Genomic DNA, 26,237 nt, shown 5'->3' on the forward strand with positions numbered 1-26,237 from the left:
AAAACAAATGTATGCAACACCTTTGAAATAGATTCCTGCTGTGAGATATGCTTAATTGGAATACTGATAGGTGGAATGCATTCCAGCTTTAATGGCAAATACATTTTTATCTGAAATTTCTGTCAATACAAATAATCGCTGCATGAATTATATTGCATTTAAAATGAGATGTACTACCAATATTTCCCCAAACTGCATCTTTTGAAAAGATATTTTAATCTGTGGAAGCCAGACTGTAAATTAAGGAATATCAGCCTAGGAAAAGCACATATTGGTGTGTGGCAACATACAGACCCTATTTTATTGGGTTTTAGCATGATGTTGGGCTAGTACAAGGAAAACTCTGTATATCAGTGACCCGGATTTTCCTTCAGTCCTTCACCTACTCAATGGAGATAGGTAGGGACCTCTAAAGCCCTGTGAGTAGGGGTTGAGAAAATGGCAAGGCATTGGGTTGGAGGGGTGTCTACAGCCCTTCGAAAGGGAATAGAGGCCATGTGAACTTATCGAAGCCACTGCTTAGGTAGCAGAGTACCAACTACTATACCACTGGTTAGTATTTTAATTTGTAAGCCAAGCTGACAGTATCCTGCAATCCCAGACAGCGTGTGTAGCCGGAGCAATCTGCGTACCACATGCTGAATCTCGTATGTCCCAGTACGTTAGTTTTATTGCACATGAAATAGATGCTTCTGCATAAGAGCAGTAAGTCTGCCGTATTCTGGAGATGTCAGAATTGCTGAATATGTGGAGGGTTACCTGAGAAACAGGAGTTTCCTTCAAAGCATTGAACTGTGCAAACAGAAGCATGGGGATTTGGATAAAATTTATACCTTCTAACTATCGTGTCATTGGTACATGTCCTGCCTCTGCTACGCAGTTCTGTTACTGTCTTACTTTATGACCTGCAACATGTAATTTAATTTTTGTTTGTTTCCTCTGCCCATAAAATGGGGGATACTGTCAGTGCTTCTTTCTTCTGTGTCTTGATGGAGAAAAATCCATAATGGAAGGTATGTGACTTGGGCATAGAAGTATGTGACTTAGTAATTCCTGTCACCTGATTTTTTTTTTTTTTTTGCTTATATCACCTTTTTTTTTTTTTGCTATATTTCTTCATTGCTTTATTGGCTCTGAAATGACTAGGGCATCTTTCTGCTTTGCCTATACTAAGTGCCTATACTAAGATTTTTTTTTTTATTTTTTTTTCTTAATTAGAAGTTTGATTTCGCTGTCAATACTTAGTATTGGAAAGGACAGAGCAGTTGACATTTCCCAGATCCTGGTACTAAAGAGAATAATAACAGTTACATGTTGGGAGAGGTACTGTGCATGTTATAAGAAAAAGCAGGCAAAGATATATTCTTGAAATGTATTGTTTGCTTCAGGTTTTTTAAGACAAAAATCTATCAAAGTCTAATTTTCTCAAAGCTTAGTAACTCACGGGCTGGTTGGCAACTCAGTGCAGGAAGAAGATTTAGGTCTGGCTGCACATCACTGAATATTGCTTGAAAAGTTGCAGCACAGTTGAAGGAATGCTTTACCATATCTCTTGCAAACTAAGGCACCAGTTCTGCACAGCGAATCCTGTTTCAAGCCGTGGGTCTGTCCATACTCAGGCTATTGTAAGATTGGTGTTTACAGCATAGGATTGCCACAATATTGATTTCCTAAGGCTTTGTTTTCTCTGCTTTATAGTAGAGGAGAAAATGCACTTTAAAATTATTCAGGACCATTAAAGAACTGAAATTATGAAAAGCACTTCTCTGCTAAGTTTTTATACCACTATTATGAAAAATATTGAGACATAATTTGCAAACATTTCATTTGTAAACTTAGAATTTCAAAGAATACAGATGTTGCTTTATCGAAGGAGATGACTTAGACAACAGTTGTTCACAGTGAGATGAGGAATCAAAAGGAATGAATTTCTTTTGTGTCTTTGTCTCCTTTGAAACTTTCAAACCAAATATTTTTCTGTGCCTTTTAGGGTATAAATTCAGCAAGGAAAATACCTTGTTATGGCCAAGAGCATGCTCGATACAATGTATTGGCAATGAGCTAGAAATGGAGAAAAATGCCCTTTATTACCAAGGGTACATGCATACCACCTCTCTTTCTGGTTTGCGTTGTGTATTTATAGTACTTACTGGTTTTATGTAGTAACTCCCAGCTGCAGGGTGGGAACATACTGTTGCTGTTCACACATGCCTGCGAAGTAATTGTGGCTTACAAGTAGCTAAAACTCCCTTTGTACCTCTGAATCCATCATGCCTGCAATGAACCAAGAATAATATTCATTATTAGATTGTTTTCAGTTGAGACCTGGGTCTAAACTGCACCCAAATTCAATCATCTAAATGTTTGTCTTGATTTTTTTCTTTCTTTCTTTTTTTTTGTTTCCAGCAAACATAGGTTTTGTCTCCAACCAGCACAGGCTGTCTATGTTCTTCGCTTGCTTACGTGGGTGGGATGAACCGCTCTCTGAAGCGCCGCTGACCATAGTAGGAGGCTGGGAACCTGGTCTAGATACAGTCAAAATACAGGTGACTAATGACAAGATAAAATGAATCCCAATTAGCTGTCAGCACACTTTCTGGAGCCATTCGAGTACTGAGTTTCTACCTGAGCTTTCTGGAGCCAGGCAGTCCTCCTGGGCATCTTGATGGTGGGTTACGAGGCCAACGTCCTACGTGACTTCTGCTCGAGAACAACCCATCTGTGGTCTTGCATAGGCACTTCAGGCTCTAATTAGAGTAATGGAGTTTGTTTTATCTTCTCCAGTGTCCTTTCAATGATTTGTTGTTGTTTTTCCATTGTAGATATGGCTTTGATTCTTTTAAATAAAGTTAAGTTTCATTTGGCATGGTGAGTCAAAAGTCAATGTTAATCTACAGAGAATAAAACATCACTGCGCTACGCAAAATGTTGTTGCAGGCAGACTAAATTCTGTTTGTAATCTGCACATTAGCGAGGACCGAAAGGCCTTTATTTTGGTAAAGATGAGTCTATATTTCTTCCTACCGGGCTATTGAGCCTATTATTTTTCAGCTGGGATCACTTGACTGTCTTGCTTTTTTTTCTTCCTAAAAGCAAATGGTAAAATTGAAGAAAAGATTATTGTTACTGATTATTTCTACTTCCTATTTCTATCTGGCAAAATCTTATTAAATTACCATAGGTACAAAGACAGCTATCTGTTTTCCCTGACTCTAACTTTGCCATGCGCTCCTGTATCCTATTATAATCTTGCTATTGTGATCCCTTGGGGAGATAGAATCTGGTTCAGTTTGTCTCTTTCCAATCAATAGATAAACAGAAATGGAAAGAATTTTGTCAGGGAAATGCTTAACTGAAATTTCCTTGGCTTTCATACAATTCTGTGTAAGCGCTGACATCTTCCTAAGCTCTGATCGTTGGAAAACCATTGACACCAGTTCTTTAGGTGGCAAGATCTACATACCCATGTTGTAGATCTGAATATCATTTGATGTTAGGGTGGCATTTTACTTTGTTGGTAACAGATGTTATGAGATGGTCATATGATTAGATATCTATTTGGGTCACTGTAGTCACAATATTGGTAATATCACTGATATGTCTGCTGATAAGAACATAAATCCCGTAAGGCTGGTACTGCTGCAAGCTGGGTATGGTGTTCAGTGCTGGTAGAGAAATAGTATTTGTGGCAGTTACTGTTTTATCCTTAGATTTGTCAGCAGACAGCATTTTTATGGCAACTTGGTTCAAAATTCAGTTCAACCTATTAGAAATAATAATAATGTTTAAGACAATACTGATAAAACACTTCTCTGTAATAGTAAGGCGTGACTAGATTAATTTGTTTGTGACTGGTTTATTTGTGCATCTTTTATGAGGGTAATTACAGCCTTCCACCTGAATACCGTGAAGCAATTTTCTGTTCGAGCTGAAGAAGGGAAAGGGGGGTCGGTATCGGTATCGTACCCTCCGTGCTGCATTTTACTGCCACGTACTCTCGTTACAGATAGCAGAATGTTTATTGCCTCATAGATCAGCCGGGAACGTGCCCTCGTTATCGGAGGAGACTGGCTCTGTCACTGCGCGGGAGGACCGAGGCGCTGGCTGGTGACCAAGCTGTAATACCTACCAGACGCGACCAAATCGGATCATTTTGAGAGTCAAGGACAAATGTATGTTTATGTTGAGTTTGTGTACTGTGGACAAGTTTTTTTTCAAATAGAAGCTTTTTTTTTTCCCCAGAGGTGTGTAGGGATGTGTGTGATTTACAGGGACTGAAAGGACAGTCGGGTGCTTCTCATTGTACAGGCACCAAATAACGTTTTCTGTGTAGCACATCACGTGTGAAAGTACATGTACTCACAAAAAAAATTTTAAAAAGTTTTCAAACGTAGTGCTATATGTAATCTTTATTCCTCACCGGTTTTATTTTGAATCGGTATGGTTTTGGCTGTTTAAAGAACTCCCTGGCTCTGTTGGTGTGTGTTCCGTAGCAGCTCATTGTAGCAGAGATAGCAGGTAGAGCGTTTCAGCCTTTAACTTAGATGTTTTTTTGATACTGAAGATTGCAAGTTCAATTTTTGCTAATAGAATTGGCAATTACACAGGCACTGAAAGGAGCTGAAGCTCGTGCCTTGACTTTAAGGAGGCAGGACTGAAAGCCCTTGGGAATGCACTGTATTACTGGCCAAAGAGGGGCAGGGAGAAATGCTCCGCTCCTCCCAATTCTCCCATCCTCCTGTCTCAAAGACTGAAGGAATCAATCCAGGCAGGAAATTAGTTCAAAGCTTCCAGGCAGTCAGCACTGAGCATTTCTGAGATGGTCCCAAATGTAACACCTTGTAATGCAGCGCTTCACATTCATGCCACAGCTCTGCATTACCCTTAGGTGATACACGCTGGTCCCGTTCTGAGATAAGAACCTGAAATGAAACCCTTTCCCTTCCAAAGATTGGGGTTACACCGTGGGGAATGGGAGTTGCTAGTGATATACAGAACAGCAAAGGCCTTAAGACCCATTTCTCACTTCCTTAGAACACCTTTACCAATATTTTAATAGTCTGATCTTTATAAAAACCATTTATTTTTTTTTTCAGTGACCAGTGTTACAACCCATATAGGAATGCAAGTTCTGTTAACCTTTTTAAGGTGAACTTTCATATAGCACATGTATGTATTAGGTTTGGTAAGAATTTTTTTTTTTCTTTGCTGTAAGTTTGGCTCAAGATTGGCTGATTCATTTAAAGTTAGTGTTGTTTAGTCTAGGGAGCAATGGTAGAAAAGTTGTTTGCAATAGCAGTATGGAAAATAACTACCTGAAACTGTGCTTCAATCCTCCAAAGCCTCTGCAATCCAAACCTGGTGAAAAAGCAGCTTATCCAAGTGGTTTTGTTGAGAACTGGAGGTGACGTGCTGTATTTTCCTATGCATATAATATCCCGGGTGCTACCAAATTACTGATAATTGAGTGTAGACTGGGGGGGGATTATTTACAACTTTGTCCTGTCAGAGTGACAAAAAGCAGCCTTGAGGTGGTGCTCACTCTGTTCACCTCCACACTTTCAATATATTCTCAAGGCTATTGCTTCTGTCTGCTGTCTCAGACCTGCATCAGCATTTTCATATCATTACCTTCAGCGAGGAGCATTCCCTTAATTTCTGCCTTGTTTAGTTCTAGACTATAAATAACACTAACTGCTCGTGAAACCTTGCAGAGCCCTACCCTGGAGGCTACTCAAAACCTGAAAATTTCATTGGTTTGACAGTCTTTACAGACTAACATCTAATATATAATAATCATCGTGCCAGCTGGAAATCCGTAATTATGGCCCACTCTAAACTATAGCACAGTAGATGAGAAATAATGTCGAGTACTCCGCTGAAGGAAGCGTACCGAGAGTATTTGTCAAGCCATTTTCTCTATGTGGTTCTTACGCTGGCTCCCTCTCCCCAACTCCTCAGTCAGTGTGATGGGAAAATAAATACAGATATTTATGCCCATTTCTGGGAATGCAGTTGTCTCGGCACACACAGCACCCAGGAGGGCCGTAAGAAATAAATTAGTGATCTACCGCGTGTATATGCCAGCCAGGATGCGTATCTGTTTGACTGCTTCTAAGGAGCTAAATATTTCAGATGAGGAAGGCTTACAATACTGTGAATGTCACTGATATGTCAAAGGAACAATAAGCTTATTGAGCTTTTAGGGGTCTGTTTTTCAGCCTGCTGCTGGTATCCCGAGTAATCTGGTGTAGAGTTATTACCAGTGCCGCTGGTTGTTGCAGCCCTGGAGCTCCCTGGACAAGGTGCTTGCTGCTGATCCTGCAGACCCTCTCCAGAAGTCACAAACCCGATATTTAGGTGACAGAAATTCTCCATCTCTGCTGATGGAGAAGGAGCAAGGCCAATTTACGTTAGCTGAGGACCTGGCCCTGTAATTAGGCAACGCTTTTTCCGTTCAGGCAGCTGCTTGTGTGTAGACGCCTCATTGATGTAGTGGCTGGGATGTGCAAATGAGGTAGAGACTGTGTTTTGTGCTCATTAAAGAAGGCACTAGAAATCTCATATGGCCACCATCTGCCGCCTTGTTTGTTGAGTTTGATCATTAGTCAATGAATGGTTCCACTGAAATTCAGTGATTAATCTCCGGGATATGATTCTCTTTATCATGATGAAGGATGGCAGAATTTAGCTCATTATAATAAAATTGTACGAATGTGCATATTCTCTTCAAAAGAGATTGGGATTCATAAAGCAGTTAAGTACAAAAATGGGAAAATTAGCTGCAAGTTTTTGTAATGCCTATTTACAAACACAAGCTCCTTGATAAAAGCTGGGAATATCTCGGGTAGATATGCAGCGACTAAAACAGCAACGTGGTTGTGCTTAAAGAAGGACTTCTAGAAGGCCCACAATGTCTGCAGGCGATTTTAATGACTGACATTGATTTCAGCAAGCTATTACGAGGCTTTTCTTTCTAGACGGTAGAAGGAATATTTCATTGACAGGTGTTTTAAAGTATTTTCTGCACACTGGCTTGGCTCAATTTGTCTATAATGAATAAAATGAGTTTTAGGGAAAAGGGGGTGTTATTAATGGCTCTGATTTAAGTATGTAACAATCTTTAATTTTCTCTTCTTAAAAAACCTGGTTCAGTTAGAGATCTTGGAGTTTCTAATTGCACGTTAGAATAGTTTTTCAAACAACAAAGCATTAAGTCTTGTTAATGGATCTGTTTCACTTTTTATGTGAAAAGATTTGATCATAACTGATACTGACAGGGAATTTAAATAATCTAAACCCAGTCTGGCAACAAACGTAGAATCATAATATGTACAGATTTATAGCCCATGAAATTGCTCCAAAGTCAGTGAGGTTGCATAGGATATATGTCACAGCACATTTTGATTTTTGTATTGGTATCTTCAGCTGTTTTCTGTCTTGAGAATGTAAAATATATTCTCTGGGGTTTTTTACTGGGCATTCTTTGAATCTGCATCATACGTCTACAAAATGATTTGAAAAGCTGTGGATTTATTTACCTTGTTCAAAGAAATCTGTTCATAGGGCTATTGATTTTTTTTTTTCTCTCCATCTATAGTCAGTTCACCAGCTACTTTCAATTCTATGAAGAAAACTGTTTACACAGAGATTTACTTTGGATCACAGTATTCCTGAACAGAAGATAAAGGTTAAACTTCTGACAGAACATTTTTTGTGCTATAACTCTCTCACATCTCACATTGCTCTGGGAAATGAATGCTTCTAGCAATGAACTTACACTATGTATTTCATGTGGATGAAATTTATTGGCAGATTTGTCCCATTCGATATTTAAAAAGTGACTGGAACAGTAAGTTCATGCACAACAGAGGCTGCTTCAATGTAGAATTGCTCAGCCTGCCCGTTTGGCCACACTGGTGGGTTAGGAGGAGCGTGGAACAAGCCGTGTTTCCCGTGGAAGCTTTGCAATACTCTGGGGAGGCAGCTGATGGCAGGGTGTGATGCTCGTGCTGGAGCTGGATCTCTTATCGTGGCTTCTGAGAAAGCGAGTCAGTATCTCCTAATAGGTCAGGCAAGTGAAAGTATGGAATATATAGGTAGAGTGCAAGAAAATCAGTCCACTTCATTTTTATTTTTTTTTGTTCTCTCATTTGATAGGACAAGTTGAAAGGAATTGAGTTTCACTTGTGGCTTTATTTTTTTTCTTTTTTTTTTTTTTTTTTAGCAAAGGGAAAAGGGAGCAAAGCTTCAAACTTCAGCTCTAAGGTATTGAGTGAAGTCCATGGGAGCCCTTTCACTGACTCTAAGGAGTGTTCAACCAGGCAGCTAAAGAAAAACTATTTCCTTCTCCCCCACCACAAAAAGGGATTAGCGGAGACTTTTCCTTATCAATCCTCCAGGGCCAGGATTACAAGCAGTAAGCAGCGGTCCTCGGGAAGCTTTCAGACTCCTCCTGTCTGTGTTCAGGTACCTAGGTATTTTCTTTTTTGACCGGGACTGCTGTCTGGGTCGCAGGGAGAAGGCACCCAGCCCCATCTCCTGCCCAGCATCTCCCAGCCACACCAGTTGTGTCACCTCCCCGGAGACCTGTGTGCGGGGGCCTGACGCTGTACCCATTCTCTCCGTAGTGTTGCTCTTAGTGCCACGGGGAGCACTTGCATCCATCAACATATTTCTTTTAACAGCAAAAAACCAGCCCAGTTACTTCCCATTTTCTTAATGGGTGACTTCATTACTGGTTCTTCTTCACATCCCTTTCTGTGTTACTGGAACGATGCTCAGGGGCTCTTTCTGTTCAGCTGGACCAGCTCTTTCTGTGGAAGGCTGGAATATTTTAGGAACAGCTTTTCCCTCTTTAGGCAGTACTTGGGTAGAAATATGAAATACAAATAAAAAGTAGCTGTGGTATGGTAGTTATTCTGGCTTTTAAAACCAACACTCTTAAGAACTGCCATGGTAGAAATAAATACTATAGCTCTACAGATGTCTCAAGGGAGATATGTGCTTGCTTGCTTTGTCTTTTTCTTCTTTCGGGAAAAGGATGACAACTGATATATTTATATATAGGAGAGTCTGCCTATTTTATTTGAAGACTACAAGAAATTATTCAAGCTTCAAGCAACTCTATACTTTTAGGAAGAATATCAGCAAATTGAAAATCTTCTTGCCTTTTGCAGGAAGGATGTTGCAAAAAACAAGTACAAGAAAAAAGGCTGATGAGGATGAAGACACAAAGAAAAGCAACTCCTTTTCTTGAAGAGGAATCTCCTAGTTTGGGTATGGAGGATAAACAGTAATTTTACTTGTAAGTAACTTATAAAAGGTGGGTTTATGCAGTGGTATGCTTTGACCTATTATGTCAAAATTGGATAAAAAGCCAAAAATATAGGACACTTCAGACCCAATTTTTTTTCAGAATGTTGGAAGACCTCAAGATTTTGAGTTAAAATAAAGCACTGAAATTGTCTCCAGTTTGAACCATTTGTTTGTTAACGTGACAGAAATTATATTTTAAGTAAATTCATGTGCTTTCTCCAGTTTTTCATGCTTTGCTTTGCCCATCCTCCAGTTAGGAACACAGATTCATGCGATACGCTAAGAGCAAATGGAATTTTCCGGCACTGCCTAGATGTCAGGTGCTGAGTGCATGTTGTCTATGTGCTAGAAAGTGTCTCCTTGAAATGGAAAGGGGATGGTACAGCGTGATGCCTGTTTGCTGATATAGTGTACATGGCTTTATTATTACATTTATGGACTCTGTTTTCTCAAAAATGATGCGTGGTTTGTTAGATGCTATTATGAAAGATAGTATTTAGCCCTGCGACAATAAGATGTATTAATCTTCATTGCTTTGGTATGTTTTTAAGCATTTCATTCTTCAAACTTCATTCTTCAATAACCTTCTCTAGGACAGATTATATGAAATACAAGCAGAGTAAAATGCAATTGTACTAAAATGCTTCCTTGCATTACATTTTCTAAACATAAAATCTTGAAACAATTACAGTATGAAAATACTTTTTAGATAACATTCACATATTTAATCGTAGCAGTACCATCTGAATCATCAACATGAATTAAAGTTGAAGGTAATTTTGCTGTATGTGGGGTTATTTCTATATGAGATAAAGTATTTGTTAAAGACCGAGCAGCAGCTGAAAAGAACACTGAGTGAAAAACATTTTCAATATACTTTAAATCTAGAATCTAATTTCAGAGCATTCCCCTTAGATTTCACTCAATAAAGCAGTTGGAAATCAGACCTGAATTGGGCCCAACACCATAGTTTTTAATATTCTGATAGGAAAATAGCAAATTGCTAAACAAGTGCCATTTTGTGTGCATTTTTCCAAGGAATTGCCATTTTTTTGCCTCTTCCCAACCATGGTAACTCACACGGGGAGGTGCCAGCCCCTTCTTCCACCTTGCAGCCCAGTGGGTGCCTTGGCAGACTGTTTTAGGGAGGGGATGGCAGAGGTCTTTTTTCTCTGAGTTTTAGAAGTACCTAAAGATAAATAGATCAAGTTGTTCCACTTTTGGTACATTTTTACAAGCACATGAAAAAGAAACTGGCTTTTGGGTGTTCTTGTAAATATTTTACTAGAAAGTGGCCTCATGAGGGATTCTCTCTTTTGTTACAGCCAGATTCCTCAGAAATAGGGCTTTTAGTAAAAATTGCTTTGGGATCACATCAACATGTCCTAGTTTCCAGTTCTGCAATGATGTGAGGCGTTTCTGAGAGCATACTCTTTTTTGGAGACATTTATGGTAATGTATAAACCTCTAGACCAGTTACTAATTTTTACATAATTAAAACATCATTAAAAAAAGATGATTAGAAGCGTTATTATGCAAGTTGAATTTCTGGCTCACTTGCTAAACATCTCGCTTGCGTTTGTATGAGTAGGTCATTTCACATATGACTTGCAAATGGCTATTTACTTGATCTGAAGCCCTCCAAAATCATGAAGAAACTTTCTGTTGGATTTAAAGGGGTTCTTGATCTAACCATAAATTGCTACAACTGGTTCTGTTGCTTATGCTTGCAGAAACAGAAGCTGCATAGACTTGCAAACACATTTGTATGTCCCATCCCTTCATCCTGTTGTGGAAACAGCAGGTATTTCTGAAAGGGGGGGCATCTCAGGGAAAGGCTAGAATACATGCTACCCTCTGGATTTTTGGTTTATACTTTAGCCAAAAAGTGTTTCATTTTTTCTGGGAAGAATTCACGGAGGAAAGAAACTTTTAAATGCCAAACCAACATGAACCAGTGAAGTGGTAAACAGCTATTTTGACATAATTTCCCTTGTTACATGTATACCTAATCACAGAATATTCTGGGGTTGTTTTTTAATTTTTCTTTCCAGAATGGATAAAAAAAAAAGAGTAAGAGCCTTCCTACTGAAGGCTAGTTATAGTTTCAAACCTCTTCAGCCATGTTATAAAAGGTATCTATCTAAAAGCAGAGCACTACTTAAGTGTTCTTGTGGCTGCTTAAAGTTTACTGCATAGCTGAGAGGCAATAAAACTTTTATTTTGCATTCTCCTCTGAAGGTCTGCTTCATGCCATATTTACATACATATATAACTATATAAATATTTTTTTAAAAAATATATAAAATGTATGTATATTAAAAATATCCCCCCAAATGCTTTTCACGTACGGATGAATCTCGCAGTTCTATAGCTAAGAAAAAGACTGAAGGCAACAGCACGTGCAGCATCTAAATGTAGACAATGGTGAGCAAATGGAGGCAAACTGCTCCTCAGATCAATACGTACAGATTCCTCCTGTGAGTCTGACCTTGAGGGAGATGCTTGCGCTCCGTTTGCTGCGTTTGGGGAGTCCATGAGTGATGTGACTCGGGGGCAGGCACAGATTTATTTCTGCTGGCATTTTTACATTTTATTTCACAGATATTTTTTGGTTTTGATAGGGGCCCAAACTGATTCCCAATTGACTCTCTTAGTATCATTGTTTCAAATGACAGCTAAATATTTCAGCAACAAATGAAACATAGCACCTGAATTTTTCTCGGTACAGACTTGTTTTCACAAAACAACGCAGTAATTAACACTATTAATTATTTTCAAGAGGCTGGCCCACTTTCCCAGCATTTGGGAGGGATCCCATCTAGAGCAGGCAGAGTTTTGGCTTTTTAACTGAAGTGGAAGCTGCTTTTAGGAAAGAAAGGTAACTTTTTGTTTCTCCTAAAAGATCGTAAAGAACTGACTGTGTCTTAAGGAGCAAAAAAAAAAATTATGTTTTTATCCTGCACAGCTGTTTAGAGGTCCTGAATATTTTTTGCCTGTAACTGTATTGTCTGCCTGGTAGACTAATATTATGAAGATTAGATGAGAAAAGTTAAGTTATTGTAGAAGCACAGTTGCATTTGGTTTTTCAGTAAACATGGATTTTTAAGGCACGTTTAGGTCATTGAATATTGGAGCCCTCAAGGAGATTGATGGCACGAACGAGTCTGACTTTGTTCTCCCTGAGAAATACTTTAGGGAAAAGACAGAGGAGTGGTGCTCTGAAAATCTGAGTCTTCCTAGCCTGTTGGAAAAGAAGTAGACCTTCATTATATTCTCATTACTCCAGCTCTCAGCACAGAAAGGCAAAAAATAAAGGTCACTAGCTTTTACCATCTGTGCTAAAATGAGATGAAGGTAATAGAGAACTCCAAGATTTATTGCTCAGCACCTGATTTGAGGCTTCAAGTAAGTAGTAAGACATATAATCCTATCTCAACAACTTCTTACTTTGTAAGGGCATGTTCTGTAACCCACTGATTTTGATTGGAAAAAACAGAACTACTTTCATCAGGCAGTGGATCAGGCTTTACAGGTTAATTGAAAAAATGAGTCTGAAATATTGACTTCTGGATGTGTTTGACCGAAGAAAAAGGATTTTAATTTGTGAACAGCTTTTTAAAAAAATACATCCGAGAGTATGAGAGGAAAATGATATTTGGATATTGTACCAGATGATTGCTGCCCAGGTATGATGTTTAATAAGATGAGATACTTCCCTCAGTCCGTATGGAAAACATAATCTCAACTGTCAAATGACTGAAGATGGGAGCATGAGAGTGGGGCAAGAAGCTGTTTCAGCTAACTTAAGAAGTAATTTTCTCCTTAGCATAGTTACAGTCAAAACCCAGAACCATCAGGCAACTCCTCGACCAGCACTGAATGTGTAAGTGCCTGGTGATGGCTTAATTGCTCATTAAAAAGACATTTTTTGTGAAAAGGAACAAAGTTGGCAATGTTTTGAAAGTAAACGTAATACTAAAAAAAAGGCTGGAAAAACCCAATTACTTCTGCAGCCTGTCTTTACCAAGTACATTCAGACACAACATTCTGCTTTAGGTGTTCCTACTAAAGCAGCAAACAAAGTCCCAATAAAATGTCAGCGGTATCAGTCTCCTTAAAAGAGGTATTTGCTGTCTAGGTGTTGTCGTGGTTCAGAGACACCTTTTCACTGTTCAGGTCAAGCAGGCTCTTGTCAAGGTTTGTATAACTGCTTAATGTGATTCATTAAAGAAGTTGACTTGTGCATTCATTAGCATCTTCGCATCCTTGATGAGGCTTTCTGATGGCTTTGCAATTTGCTTTGCAGTTTTCCCCTGTTCTTTAGAAAACCTCCTCTCAAAACAGAACAGCTGACAACCTGACTGTGGTATGAAGGATATATGACACTTATAACCATGCACGCTATAGCGTTCAGTTGATCATGGTTTGCAGATACAGATATCGGCTGTCTGAAGGTCAGTATTTGGGGCTTTTCTGTGAGACACTATCAGCTTTCGGTGAGATGGATAGCAAAGGTCAATAGCTAAGCTCATGGAAAGAAATGAGGTGAAAGAACCTGATTGCGTTAGATGCTTTGCAGCTGACTCAGCAAGGCCAAATGTGCAGTCTTTAAATGAAATACTTTGAAGCTGAATTAATTGTCATGTGAGCTTTTATTTTTTTAATCAAGTGCCTGTTTTCGTCTGACCAAGAGATATTATTTCGCCATAAGGATTTCATTAGCAGTGTCTTTCTTGCTCCACGTCCCTCCCCACCTCTCTCTGCTTTTCCTGTGAAAGGCAAGGTGTAAAATATTGTGCTTTTAATATAGACGATTCCAGCATTTCAGAACTTTCCCACTATTTTAGCTTTAACTATCCAAAAGTCATCCTTGTCAAGGAAAAGAAGAATAAGTCTTGCACTTCCACATTACTGTGAGTTGCTCAAAATGAGAGATAAATGAGCAATAATGCCATAAGAATAGGTGGGCAGTGCAATTTTAAAAGCAAAACTTGAATGGAGCATAAATTGCTATGTGTGAATATCACTGTTATCAAACTAAATAAGCACAGCTGTTAGTAAATCTGTATTTTATTGCTAAGTGGACTTGGCTTCTCAGTAACCACTATATAGAGAGGAAACAGCTGGATTGTTAATACAAATCTCTCTCACATCGGTCCAGTTTGTGCCACTGAGTATTTTTATTGTATTGTGGACACAGTCCTGCCTCAAGCGCACACTGATTATTGAGATTTTTTTCCTGCAACGGCTGTGCTGCAGACATAGGCACCGCAAACTGATTTGTTGTTTGAGACTTTGAACCATCTCTCATTAAAGCCAAGAGCAGCACTCTACTGCCTTGTGGATCTGGGTATCAGTAAATTTGTATCAGATTATTTTTGCAGCTAACTTTAACAAGTCCTAGTCAAAACTGTTCACGTTTCAGTGTGTTTAAATTGCTTTCTTGTATCTGAAATTAAGTATTAAGCCCCAATAATGTATTAATTAGCTTTTTTTTTTCAGTTTAATGTACCTTTTAAGTGAAGCCAGAAATGCAGTTTACATCTTTAAAGTTCTAATTCTTTAAAATATTGCAAGTTTCATCCTAAGCTTACTGAAATCAGTAGACAAACTCCTGTAGCTTTCCCAAGAGCTAAGTATCTGCAATTTTAGCTGTAAAGTGAGATTCCACAGTTTGGATAAAAACCTGTCTTGAATTTTTTGCTTCTTGGTTTCCTCCTCTGCACTAATGGTATCATTTCCTACTTAAGCAGTAATGAGCAGGGCTCAGTGAATATTGTGTACCTTTGATATTATTTTTTTTTTATGGTCTCTACAGTGTTAACAATCACTTGGGAATAAAATTCAGTCTTCGCCTACTGGATTCATAGCTTGTTAAATGCAACTGAACTTTCAGCTTAAATGGTTTCAGCAATTTTGATCTCTGCAGCTCATCCATGTTCTGATGAGCTAATGCTCATCATCTTGTTAACAATATACGAGTGTATGAAATTCTTAACAATTCCTCAGGCCTCTTTCCCAAAGGCAGTAGTATGGACTTCCAGCCTACACTGCTCAAATGAGATACTATCAGGTGTCATAGTAACAGCTCAGTGAATATCATTTAATTCTTATTCATGAACTAGTCTGACTTTAGCGGGAGGGATATTTGCACATGAGAAGAAAGAATCTTGTCCTTAGTCTGGGACTGGAGGAATCCCTGAAGATCAGCCTGCTGTGTACATGTAAATAAATGGTTGCAGGGTAAACCTGCTCAGTCATGCAGACATTCAGTGGACAGTTTTAATGTTCTTGTTTCAATAGAGGATAATTTGATTTTTTTTTTTGAGTCCTTAATGGCAGGATAGAAGTTACAATAAACTAAAAGAACTGAGATTTGGAGAAGGGGGGGAAAAAAAAAAAAAGCCAGCCTAGTCTCCTGGAGTCAAGCAGGGGATTAACTGCCTCCCTCAAAAAGTAAAAAGCAAAGTTCTGCTGGACACTGAAAGGGTTTTGGTATGGGCAGCACGTACAGGGAGGGAGGCCCTTGAGATTTACTGGGTTTGACTTCAGTACCCAACAAAATGCTGGCTCTGGCTGAGGATTTCCCAGGAACGGAGGCATCTCCAAAGAAGGGCTGTTCTCCCCTGCTCTTTGATAGGCACCTAAGTTACCTTGCTGCACTTCTCCAAGGAAAAGGCTTTTTCTCCTCCATCCAGTCCTTCTGTTTTCCTGTTTTGTAGGAATTAAGTTCTCTGAGATCTTTACTCTTCCATCAGATTTGTTAGACCTGGCCAGGGAACTCAAAGGTTGCAAGGGAGAGACGAACACAGCGTGGTCCTCAGGACTGAACAAGCCTCGGTTCCCTCACTGGGAGAAAAATTACCAAAAAGCTGAACTTGTCAGCAAAACTGGAAGCAGAAAATTCAGTGTTGTTCTCTGTGAAGTATAGTGCTTGAGGTCTGCCTCTTTTATTTTTTTCCTTCCTCTTCCAGCAGCCTGATTTTCAGTGTACCCCACCAAATGTATAACTGATTTTGATGTGGAATTCACTCCTGTTTTGTAGCCTTGAAAGCTGTATTTGATGAGAAGAGCCTGTTCCCAAAAGAAATTAATGATCATGAACAAAAAGCAAGGCAACTCTGTGAGTGAGTGTGCAGTGAAGGCAAGCTAAAAAGAAATAAGAAGCAAGCAAAGCTGGAAGAAAAATAAACCTCCTCTTACAAAGGAAGGTGTGTATAAAGAATGCTATATACAGAGTGAAACTGCCTTTGCTACATGCTATTAGTTTTTACAGTGCACTCCCTTTTTTCTTAGAGGCAACATTTTCAGCCATTACTTGGGATCTCATCCATATACAGCTCTTACGTCTTAACTAGGATCCCATCTCTCTAGCTTGTCCTGTGTTTTTCATCGAAGTAACTGAAATCAATGAGGTTATTTTTATGGGGTTTTTTTGTCTGTTTTGAATCATTTCTCTCACTGACATCCAGTTGAAGTTTCTAGGCATTTGGATGTTCTTGGAGTGTTTTAAAACTGAGAGCGATCAAATCCAGATCTGGTGTAAACCAAATAGTTTGGGTCCAGTGAAGTTATTTGTTAGTTATTTACCCTCTTCCAAATTTAAGGTTTTCTGTACAAGTTTTCTGTTCTAACCCTAAAAAGAGCAATGCAAGTGTGAGGCCAGAGAAGAATCTGATGTTTGCAGGGATTTTCTTGCTAAGCATGTGCTGTCCCCAAGGTTTGATAGTCATTAATTCAGATTAAATAAGTACTGACCCCAAACTTGATCTCGCACTTCTATCAGACATTCCTTTGCATCTGTGAAGCCAAATGCAAATGACAATTAGCAGGAGAGCTGGATGCTTGATTGGATCAGGTGGTGTCAAAACATTAATCATGGCAATCATGGCTCTTTTTCCCTTGGACTAAAAAATGAAAAAAATATTTTGTGTTTCTTTGGATATGAAAAAAAACAAACCCCACTATTCTGACATGGCTTTACTCTAATCTCCTTTTTGAATCTGAAGGGCAAGAAATCTCTGTAGACAACCTCATTTCCTACATTTTCCAGCTTAATACCTGTTCTGGATAAATTTGGGGAAAGTAATTGACTATTCAAGTGCTTGCCTAAACTGACAGAAATGTTTTAAGAGGTACTTTTTCTAAAAACTCAAGCCCTAATTCTTTCTCTGCCGGGAGTTTTGCTATTCATTAAGGAGCAAGGTCAGATTATAGGAAGAAAACAACAAGCTGGTTTCCATCCTCAGATGCAGTTTCTGCTCAGAAAATACTGCTCTCTGCAGTATATGGTTGAGTGTTTGTCTTATCATTTCTACTGGAAAATATTTTCTCGCTATTGAACGGGCTTTATTCAAACCAATTTACATATTGTACTGAAATAATGTTAGCATTTTGGCTCATTCTCAAGTTTAAGTCAACCTGCAAAATATCTTGTTGTGGAATAATTTGCATGTGTAATTTTCCAGACCAAATCCTGCAAAGATTCGAGACGTCAGTCACGCTGAATTCAGTAGAACTATTCAGGTTTACGTATGCTTTTAAAGAAATAAATCTCAAGTGCATAGTTGTTTACAAGGTCAAAACTTGTTTTTTCCAGTATCATGTAAATTTTAAAACTTACTCCTACAAGAACATAGTTACATAGTAACACGATAATGGGTAACATCAGATATGCATTCATTAATTCAGAGCTGTTTTAGCACTTAGTGGCATGGATATAAGAATCAGTGGACAACTTTTGTGAAGTAAAGCAAGCTGAGGAGAGTTAAGTAATTAAGCCAAAGGCTTGAAGAATAGAACTTTAAATTTTTGTTGGTTTTGGTTTTGTCTCCCCCCCCCCCCCCCCCCAAGATCTCTATCCCCTCTTTTCTGTCTGTGTTTTCTCTAATAATTTTTTTACAGTTGTCCTGTATTATTGCCTTAATGACTTTAGGACCTCAATTACACACATACTAGATGCATGTTGCTTTCTAAGCAGTGAAAAATTATCCTTGCTCTGAGAAACTCTAATTATAAGTTAGATAATTAAAATAAAGAAATGGCATAGCGAAATGAAACAAGCAGTTCTTACACGTGAGTATGTAGGTAGGTTTGTAAATGGTATGGCAAGGATCAACAGGAGGGTCTTAACTGCAGGGTAGAGGCAGATTGGCTTTGGCTGACGGCTGCGCGGTTAGAGGGTGTGAAAAGGCAGAGAGATGATTATTACGGAGGGTGACAGAAAGACGTATCCGCCAGCACAGTGGGAGCAGAGGGTACTTTCCCTTTTGACTGCCTGATGCTCGCACAAAACATTTTCTTCTTCATATCAGTTAAACATAATTTCAAACCTGAGGAGTTTCAAGCAGAGGCCAATTTTTAAAAATTGATCTGCTGTAGCGATGCCCTTTCCTGCCTCCCAGAAATGGAAAGCAATTGTTGCACATCTGCCCCAGATCAGAGCAATGCAGGTCTGAGGTGCAAATGGGCGACAGCTTTGCTTGTACCAGTGACTTAGGCTTGATTATTTCAGTCCTTGGGGCTTGAAATTAAATCTCTATACTCTTGAACAAAGAAGATTCCTGCCCTCCCACAACACCTGCTTCTAGCCCTAGGAGACGGCAGTATATTGGACTTTAAATTAGTGTCACCTTTGCTTAGAGAAAAGCTTTTTTGGTCAATCTCAGAAGTTTCTAAAACATTATTTATGGCGTTCTCTTCCTTTAAGACTTGAGCAAGCTCGAATTTAAAATACGCAGAGTGACAAAGAATGTTTGTAAAACGGCCACAAATAATGTTTTTGGTATAGATACAGCACACGCAGACTGGATAATACATTACTGAGTTGCAACGTGCTTGTGACCACTCCTGTAAGTGACAATAGCCTTATCTCAAACTCATCCAGATTAAAAGCTTTCTAGATGTTCTACCATATATTTCCAGAGCTTTTAATGTCACAATATTTCTCTGGTTTAGACTAGACTGCTTTTAGGCTACAGCTGTTTTGTTCACGTACGCCTGTTCAGCTAGTGATAGATTGAGGAATTTTTTTTGCATTTGCACAGTGTGCCTTGGGTAAAGGCTGGGCTGAATTGCAGCCCCTGTGCTGACTAAGGAGGATTACAGGAGTTGCTTCTGATTTCCTTTCCTGTGGGCAGAAAGGAAAAGGGCACAGGACAAAGCAATTCCTCATGGAGCCACGCAGGACAAGATCATCACGAACCCCGTGTAGCACATCGGTTTCAAACACAGAGCTCTGAACTCTGCTTCAAAAGTGGTCGCTAGGTAAACAAAAACGACAGGTCAATTGGGATAGAAGTGAGTATTTCTTAAGGTTCTCGTCATCCCATTAAACCAAAACGTTGTTCCACCCCATTAATTTCTTACCGAAGGCAGAGCCGGCAGCCCAGCTAACGCTGCTCGGTCCAGGACGGCAGCCTCTCGGTCCAAAGCTGGCACATGCCCGCTGTGGGCTCCGGTGCATTAATCAAATTGCTTTTCATGATAAGCTTAGCTGTGTCCTTGTTTTAGCCTTTATTTTTGAAGGCAAACCTACTTTAAAGCTGAGCAGTGGGGAGGTGTGATGCTGTCTTCCAGGTAGTCGTACGTGTTAATCCTTTAAACGGCTTTTGGGAACAGTTAACGTATTAGTGATGGTTATTCTCATGAGACAGTGTCGCAACAGTAGTTAGTGACAGCTATTAGCAGAAGAAAGTTAAATATTTTAAATTGTGTTTGGTATTACCGCTGCCTAAATCCAGGTTATTTTTGCTTAAGCTTTCAGCAGTACAGCAGAGTGGTGAGCGTGGGCCTCATCTCTTTTCCCAGAAGACCAGTAAGTTTGCTATTGATCTCAACAGAAGCTGTTTTGGAAAACTTGACTGAATTAAATATGTATTTATCTCTGAAACTTAACATGTTTGGGCACTGATCCAAAGCCCATTAAAGTAAATGGGAAGAGTCCCATTGGTTTTATTCCTTTTCAGATGATGCCTTTAGGAGAGTGCAGGTGATAAACAGAATTATGGGTTTGGTGCAGGATTCTCAAAAGAGCTGAAGTGAGACGGTTTTTAAATCCCTGCCTTCAGCTCCCTAATGTGATTGAAGTTTATACTCTAGGTTAACACATTAGAGATATCCTATTTCTTTGTATAGTGCTTGTCCAGTGATAAATAAGATTCCCATAAAAGAAATAAATATGCTGTGGCAGTTCTTTGTATGGAGGAAAAGGGTGCGTGGGTGTTGGTGATCCTTTTGAAGTGTACTTCTAAGTCAGTATCTGAAACCAGCATTTCTAAAGGAAAGTTAGATTTGGGCTTCCAAGCTTCAGTGAAAAAATTCTTATTCTTCTCATGTCACTTAAGGTCAGATTTGTATCAGTACCTTTAGTCATCTTGACTGCAAAATTCTGGATGGAGGCACTACATGATTGAAATCCAGGTTCGTATTTGCCATGAGAGCCACTCTCTACTTGCAACAGAGTATTTCACAGTAATTAAAATAACGTTCTGCCTTGGTATCGTGATACAACATTTATGCATATAGCATTTGCTGCTCATATCAGGGAAACAAGTCAATCACTGACCTCGTTTCTCAGGAGGGAAGAAACTCTCTCTTAGTCGTGAAACAATTTTCATTGTGTCTGTGAGTAGGGCATTTGAAGGAATATGTTACCTTAAGCCAAATGATACTTGTAAGACAGCCATAAATATGAATTTAACTTTCACTTACATGGACTTTTGCATGAGTAGATCTGGCATCCGTTCAGATACAGAAGTTTACTTTAGAAGGCTGATACACACAAAGTCCTGTTACAGGTCAGAGATATTGCTCCCGAAAGATGTAGACAAGTTCCTTACATATGAGCTAAAGACACCGAGCGATGAAACTTCAGAAAAGTCAGTATTGTTTTATCTCATTTTCTCAGACAAGCGTAGCACTTGGAAGACAAGTCACTCTCTTGGTTTCAGTAATTTAATTGGCTTCAATCATTCGGACAGGGAAAAGTGCAACAAACTGTGCTGTATTGACAAGTGCTTAATAGCAAAGCTCAGCTTTCACTGTTATTGCGATGTCCCTGGCTTGGAGGCTGGCTCCCTCCCTGTGATGCTGAGCGCTGTGCAGCTGCCCGTGCATCTCCGTCAGGGTCTTTGCCCTTTTTGGTGCTGCTCTGGTTCTTGAAATGGGGCGGTGGGGGTTAGAGGGACAAGCACTTAAAACAAGAGTTGAGATAATGGTGAGTATCTCCTATCTCTTGTTGTCTATGCTGTGTAACAAGGGTATGGATTCCCTGCCACTGGCGTAAAATGGAGCAGATTATTATTTTAAAGTGGTGTTCACATGGTAACAACCACAAATCAATGTAGCAAATAACTCTAAAAGAAATGGATTCATTTAAAAGTATGTTAAAGGTACCCGTCAAAACGATCGTCTTTCTTTGACCTTCAGAGACACGCTGATTACGTTGAATACAGTGTTAAAGAAACAAACCAAAAAGCATCTGGAATCAAATATACGTTGCCTACAGCTTTATCTGACATCTTGGAAGTCAGAAGTGTTGTTGTTGGCTTCCATACAGGCAAAATCAACTCCTTCGATGAGGATTTCCTGATGCATACATAGCACGAGTGCATTTGGTGCTCTGCGGGCACCCGTCGGCTCCAGCCTCGCTGGCGGCGCGGCTGGGCAAGTGACGGCTGGAGACCTTAGTCCTTCACCGCCGTGCTGTATTTGTTCTGTTCCAGCTTGCCCAGGGAAGCTGTAGCTACCCAAAACATCTCAAACCAAGGACTTGGTCTCTACGAAGGGATTACGGCCACATGGGCAGTTACAATCTGACACGCAGGGTTACTGCACGTGCAAACTTCACCCGTGAGCTCCTCGCTAAAATTACTGGGGGAATGAAACATTCGATACTATCACAAGAGATTTCTGGTGTCAAATTCTGGTCCTGTGTCAGAAATCGGCTGTACCTCCATTCTCTTCTCAACCTTGCCTAATGAGTATTTTAACTGTTTTGTTTCAGAAAAGTACGACAGACAGTGAAAGATTAAAAAAAATACTTCAAAAGGAAATTCTACAGTTTTTGATAATACTTTTTAAATGTGTGCAACCTGTTTGGAAAAGATGAATTCATGTTTTTAAAAGCTGGAGTATTTGCATCTCAAAACTTAGAAAGGCAATAAGTCTATTTTAATTACTTTTTATCATTCTAATACAATCTTAACGAGTACAGTCACTGATTTCCACTTAGAATAAAAAGCCTGCAGCATATTTAATGCCGCTTTGAACCACTGTTTCCTACGAGAGTCCTTTCCAGACTCTCAAAAAAATTAACTTACCAAGGGATAACTTGGCTTTTATCATGTATTCATAGACCAAAGGTCTATGATGTGAGTCTGTTCATTCGGGTACGTGATTACGAGCTGTTACAATTTGTTTCCCCCACCATTAGAAATACTTAAACAGACAAGTTGCATTAAACACCATCTCTCTGACTGCTGCCAAATGTCCTGCAGTCAGTCCCTGGCAGAAAGGTCTCTTTCCAGGCTGCCTATTGATACAACATGGCACAAGCAGAGCACTGACAGTAGGTGGCCGCAACACTAAATGAACTTTATATCCTGCAAAGGTTGTAAAAATGACAACATCAGAAGAATAGAGTAAGATGAGTATGGAACTTCAGAGGGGAAAAAATAGGCTGTAATAAACCGAACTACTGATTGACTGGCATAAAGCAGTTTGGTTGTAATGCTAGTGACATCAGTAGAGATGCTTTGGAACTGCAGTTGATTCAGGCTTCAAAAATAAAAATTGGAATCAAATACCTAGTCAGTAAGTTGAAGACTTCAAAATAGGAGTACTTTCAATAACGATGGCCAAAGCACACAAGTGACTTTAAAAAATCACCTGTATCTCTACCATGCTACCCACACTGAAAAGCAATCGGTCAAACACTTTATATTTTCAGCTCCTGGCATCAGTTTATTAGAGAACCAAAAGATCTCATTGGTACGCTATCTTTAAATTGCTTTTTTTCATGTTTTGGTTTTGAAATTCATTTTATTAGGTATTACCCTTTGAAGAAACTCATAAGGTTAACAGAGAGATTTGCCATGCTTATGCTGAGCTGTGTTTTTAATTTTTTTGAGTAGTCCCTGAGCCTGTTTGTGATGTTGAGTGCATTTTAGGGGCGGAATTAATTTGGTCATAAATCACTGCACATGTCTGAGTTGCAGAAGGATAGATTAGGTCTTAATGCTGAAGGGGTGGCTTCATTTTATTTTCCACTCTACACAAGCAGGGTCGATAGCGGCTTCAGTAGCCATCGGTTTGTATTTATAGGAGGGCTCTGAGCGGGGAGCAGGGTATGAAGCGTTGCCATGTCTGTCTTTCTGTTGTGCTGCTCACCTTGAGGGTCAGGTCAGGGGTACTTTTAGCTGGAGGTGTGTTGATATGCAGGCAGAGGGTGCATGAAAAAAAAAAAAAAACAAACCAAGAGGTAGAAAAAAAAAAAGGAGGAGAAAAAAAGAGAGAGAGCTTTGCTATCACATTCTTTTCAGACACTCTTCAGCCTTCGTTACTTTGCCCGTATCTGTAGGTAGCTTCCACCTGCTGTGGTTTGCCATAAAATGACAAGGCATCCTCTTTTGTGTGAACCTGACAAGGATGTTGCCAGTTTTCACAGACATCTAATTTCGTTACCTATCACCTTTACAAAGATTGCACTAAGGGGCTGTTTGGGAGGGGAGATCATTATTGATCTCTCTCAACCTTCTGTTCTATTAAAACAGACCTCCAGGCGTAAAGGCAACATTCAGAACATTGCAACTCATTCACAAAACAGCATCGGTGGCACCGTACCATGAGTTTCAGGGGATTATGGATGTATTTTGTGGATGGCTAACAACGCTATTACACAGATGCTTTATGTTGTTCAAATGAAGATGATACCAGTAACGTTTGTTTTGGGGGTGAGGAATCCTCCCTGCTCCAGCCACTTTTGTCTGTCACATCACCGAAAAAAAAGAAAATAGATTTACATTTAATCTTGCCAATGTCCTCTACCTTCAAGAAGGATTCATTGTGAAAGAATGGTATTGCCATAGCAACAAGGAATTTTTTCAGATGGCTATAAAACTGGTGAATTTCCAAGACACAAAAGCTTGTTCAGAGCCCAGAAGTACCTGGATAGAAAACAAAACAGATGGTAAATTCTGTACAGCTTTTGCGGAATCATTTTTTTGCCAGTTATTCTCCACTTTCCCCCATGGCCTAAATGTTTGTTTTACAATGAATTTGTGATCTGTGACAGATTCGAGACTTTGCTCAGTGGAATTGGAAGTCAGCACCACCATAGCCTGTTCACATGAACGGCTAATCTGTAAAGGACAGGAAAGCTGCTAAGCTGCTCCGAAAACATCAGTGATCTTCTTTAGATTCTGAGCCGTCAGAAGCATTTCTTAATACTGTTATACTGAATGGTATTTTCTAAAGCTTAAGGAGTTGTGATATTGGGAAGTCGCCAAGCAATAAGTCCCTGTCTTGTAAATGACTTCTAACGAGGCACCTGGCCATTACTGTCTCTTAGCAGGGAAACTTTCTGGGACTACAAGGGGTTGTAAACTCTGAAGGATGGTGTGCTACTAACACAAAAATAATAATCTGCTTCTGCAAAAGGATACATACTGCCATGTATTACAACTTCTTGCTGTGAACACAAATTATTTTCACACGTATCAACACTTATGATCACACAAGCAAAGAAAATTTTTCTGATGGGAGTGACAGACTTCTGTAGACAGACTCCATGTGGTACCTGCTTTTAGATTTTAATTTTATTTAAAAGATAATGGCTGGTACCGTTGCGATTTTTTCATAGGAAATGTTTGCAAATTTTGTTACAATTCTTCTTCTGGGCAAATAATAATAGTAAAAAAATCATTCTGAGTGCAGACTTTGGTCTGGATAGGCTTGTTCTGGTGAGTTCCACTGCCTGGGAGAGCGAAACAGCGTCAGCACAGAGGCTGCTCATAAGCAGCTTTAGTAAGAGAGAGTTCTCCATCACTGAGGTATCAATGCGGCGTTTTTCCCAGAGAATGAGAACTGGTATTTTAATATAAATGGGGTTTTCCATATATACCAGTTATTAGTTATTGCCTTAATCATCATTTACTGGACATAACTTTTTGCCTTTATTCTAGCCATTTTTCTGACAATCCTGAGAACTATCAGATTTTGCAACAGCCACAAAAGAGGAGGAGTCCAGCTTAGGGTTAACACTTCTGCATAAGGTACAGCTGTAGAAGTGGTAGAAGAAAATGTATTACAGTTCAGCTGATTTGAGACTGGCTTACCGAAATTCAGGAGGAAGAGGTAGAAATAAGCCTTCAGTTAAGTAATGTATTTTTGGTATTGTACTTCTTTCCCTTATCTTTTGTTGTTTTTCACGATGTAAAAATTGAAGGCTTAACATAAAGAAATTATGAGGATGTTCATGGTATCAAGCTGTCATCTTGCTTCTCATAATTTAATGGGAATTTTTCTATTGGTTCTGGTAAGCAGAAGATCCAGTTCCTCCTGGACTCCCATTGCCACCCATCGCAGTGGATACAAGAACTGCTGCTCTGCACATACCAAGAACTCTCCTTGCTTGACTTTTGAATATTGCAGTCTGGGAGCAAAGAATTGGAAGAGTCCTTCACTGCACAGCACCAGTAATGGCACCACTTTTGTATTACACCTTGGCAATGTTAATTTTGCCTTTAAGTTAATTTCTGCTTTAGTTTTCTGGTCCTTAAGCTGCTTGTCAACTTGTTTTCATGCAGAAAAAGTGATTTACTACATCTAGCGAGGATGCTAAGAGGGAATTGGAGATAACTTGACTTTATTTTTATCACGGAGTTTGCCAGTATCAAATTTTAATTTGTAACCAG

The 26,237-nt window shown here is 39.3% G+C and overlaps 1 protein-coding gene and 1 long non-coding RNA gene across 2 annotated transcripts in view; both read left to right on the top strand.

Annotated features, from left to right (window-relative positions):
• Window positions 1-286: 286 nt before the first annotated feature.
• Window positions 287-12,341, top strand: LOC138686908 (uncharacterized). Its single transcript, XR_011326242.1, has 3 exons — window positions 287-2,546; window positions 4,007-4,172; window positions 9,180-12,341. It is a non-coding gene; the product is annotated as an uncharacterized lncRNA (long non-coding RNA).
• A 7,692-nt stretch (window positions 12,342-20,033) lies between these two features.
• The window catches only part of ZBBX (zinc finger B-box domain containing), a 48,116-nt gene continuing 41,912 nt past the window's right edge, over window positions 20,034-26,237 (top strand). The window contains exon 1 of the mRNA XM_069792794.1: window positions 20,034-20,137. The gene's annotated coding sequence lies outside the window, so the exon portion shown is untranslated. The remainder of the gene's footprint in view (window positions 20,138-26,237) is intronic.

This window comes from Haliaeetus albicilla, chromosome 9 (genome assembly GCF_947461875.1).
Source record: "Haliaeetus albicilla chromosome 9, bHalAlb1.1, whole genome shotgun sequence".
Taxonomy (NCBI): domain Eukaryota; kingdom Metazoa; phylum Chordata; class Aves; order Accipitriformes; family Accipitridae; genus Haliaeetus; species Haliaeetus albicilla.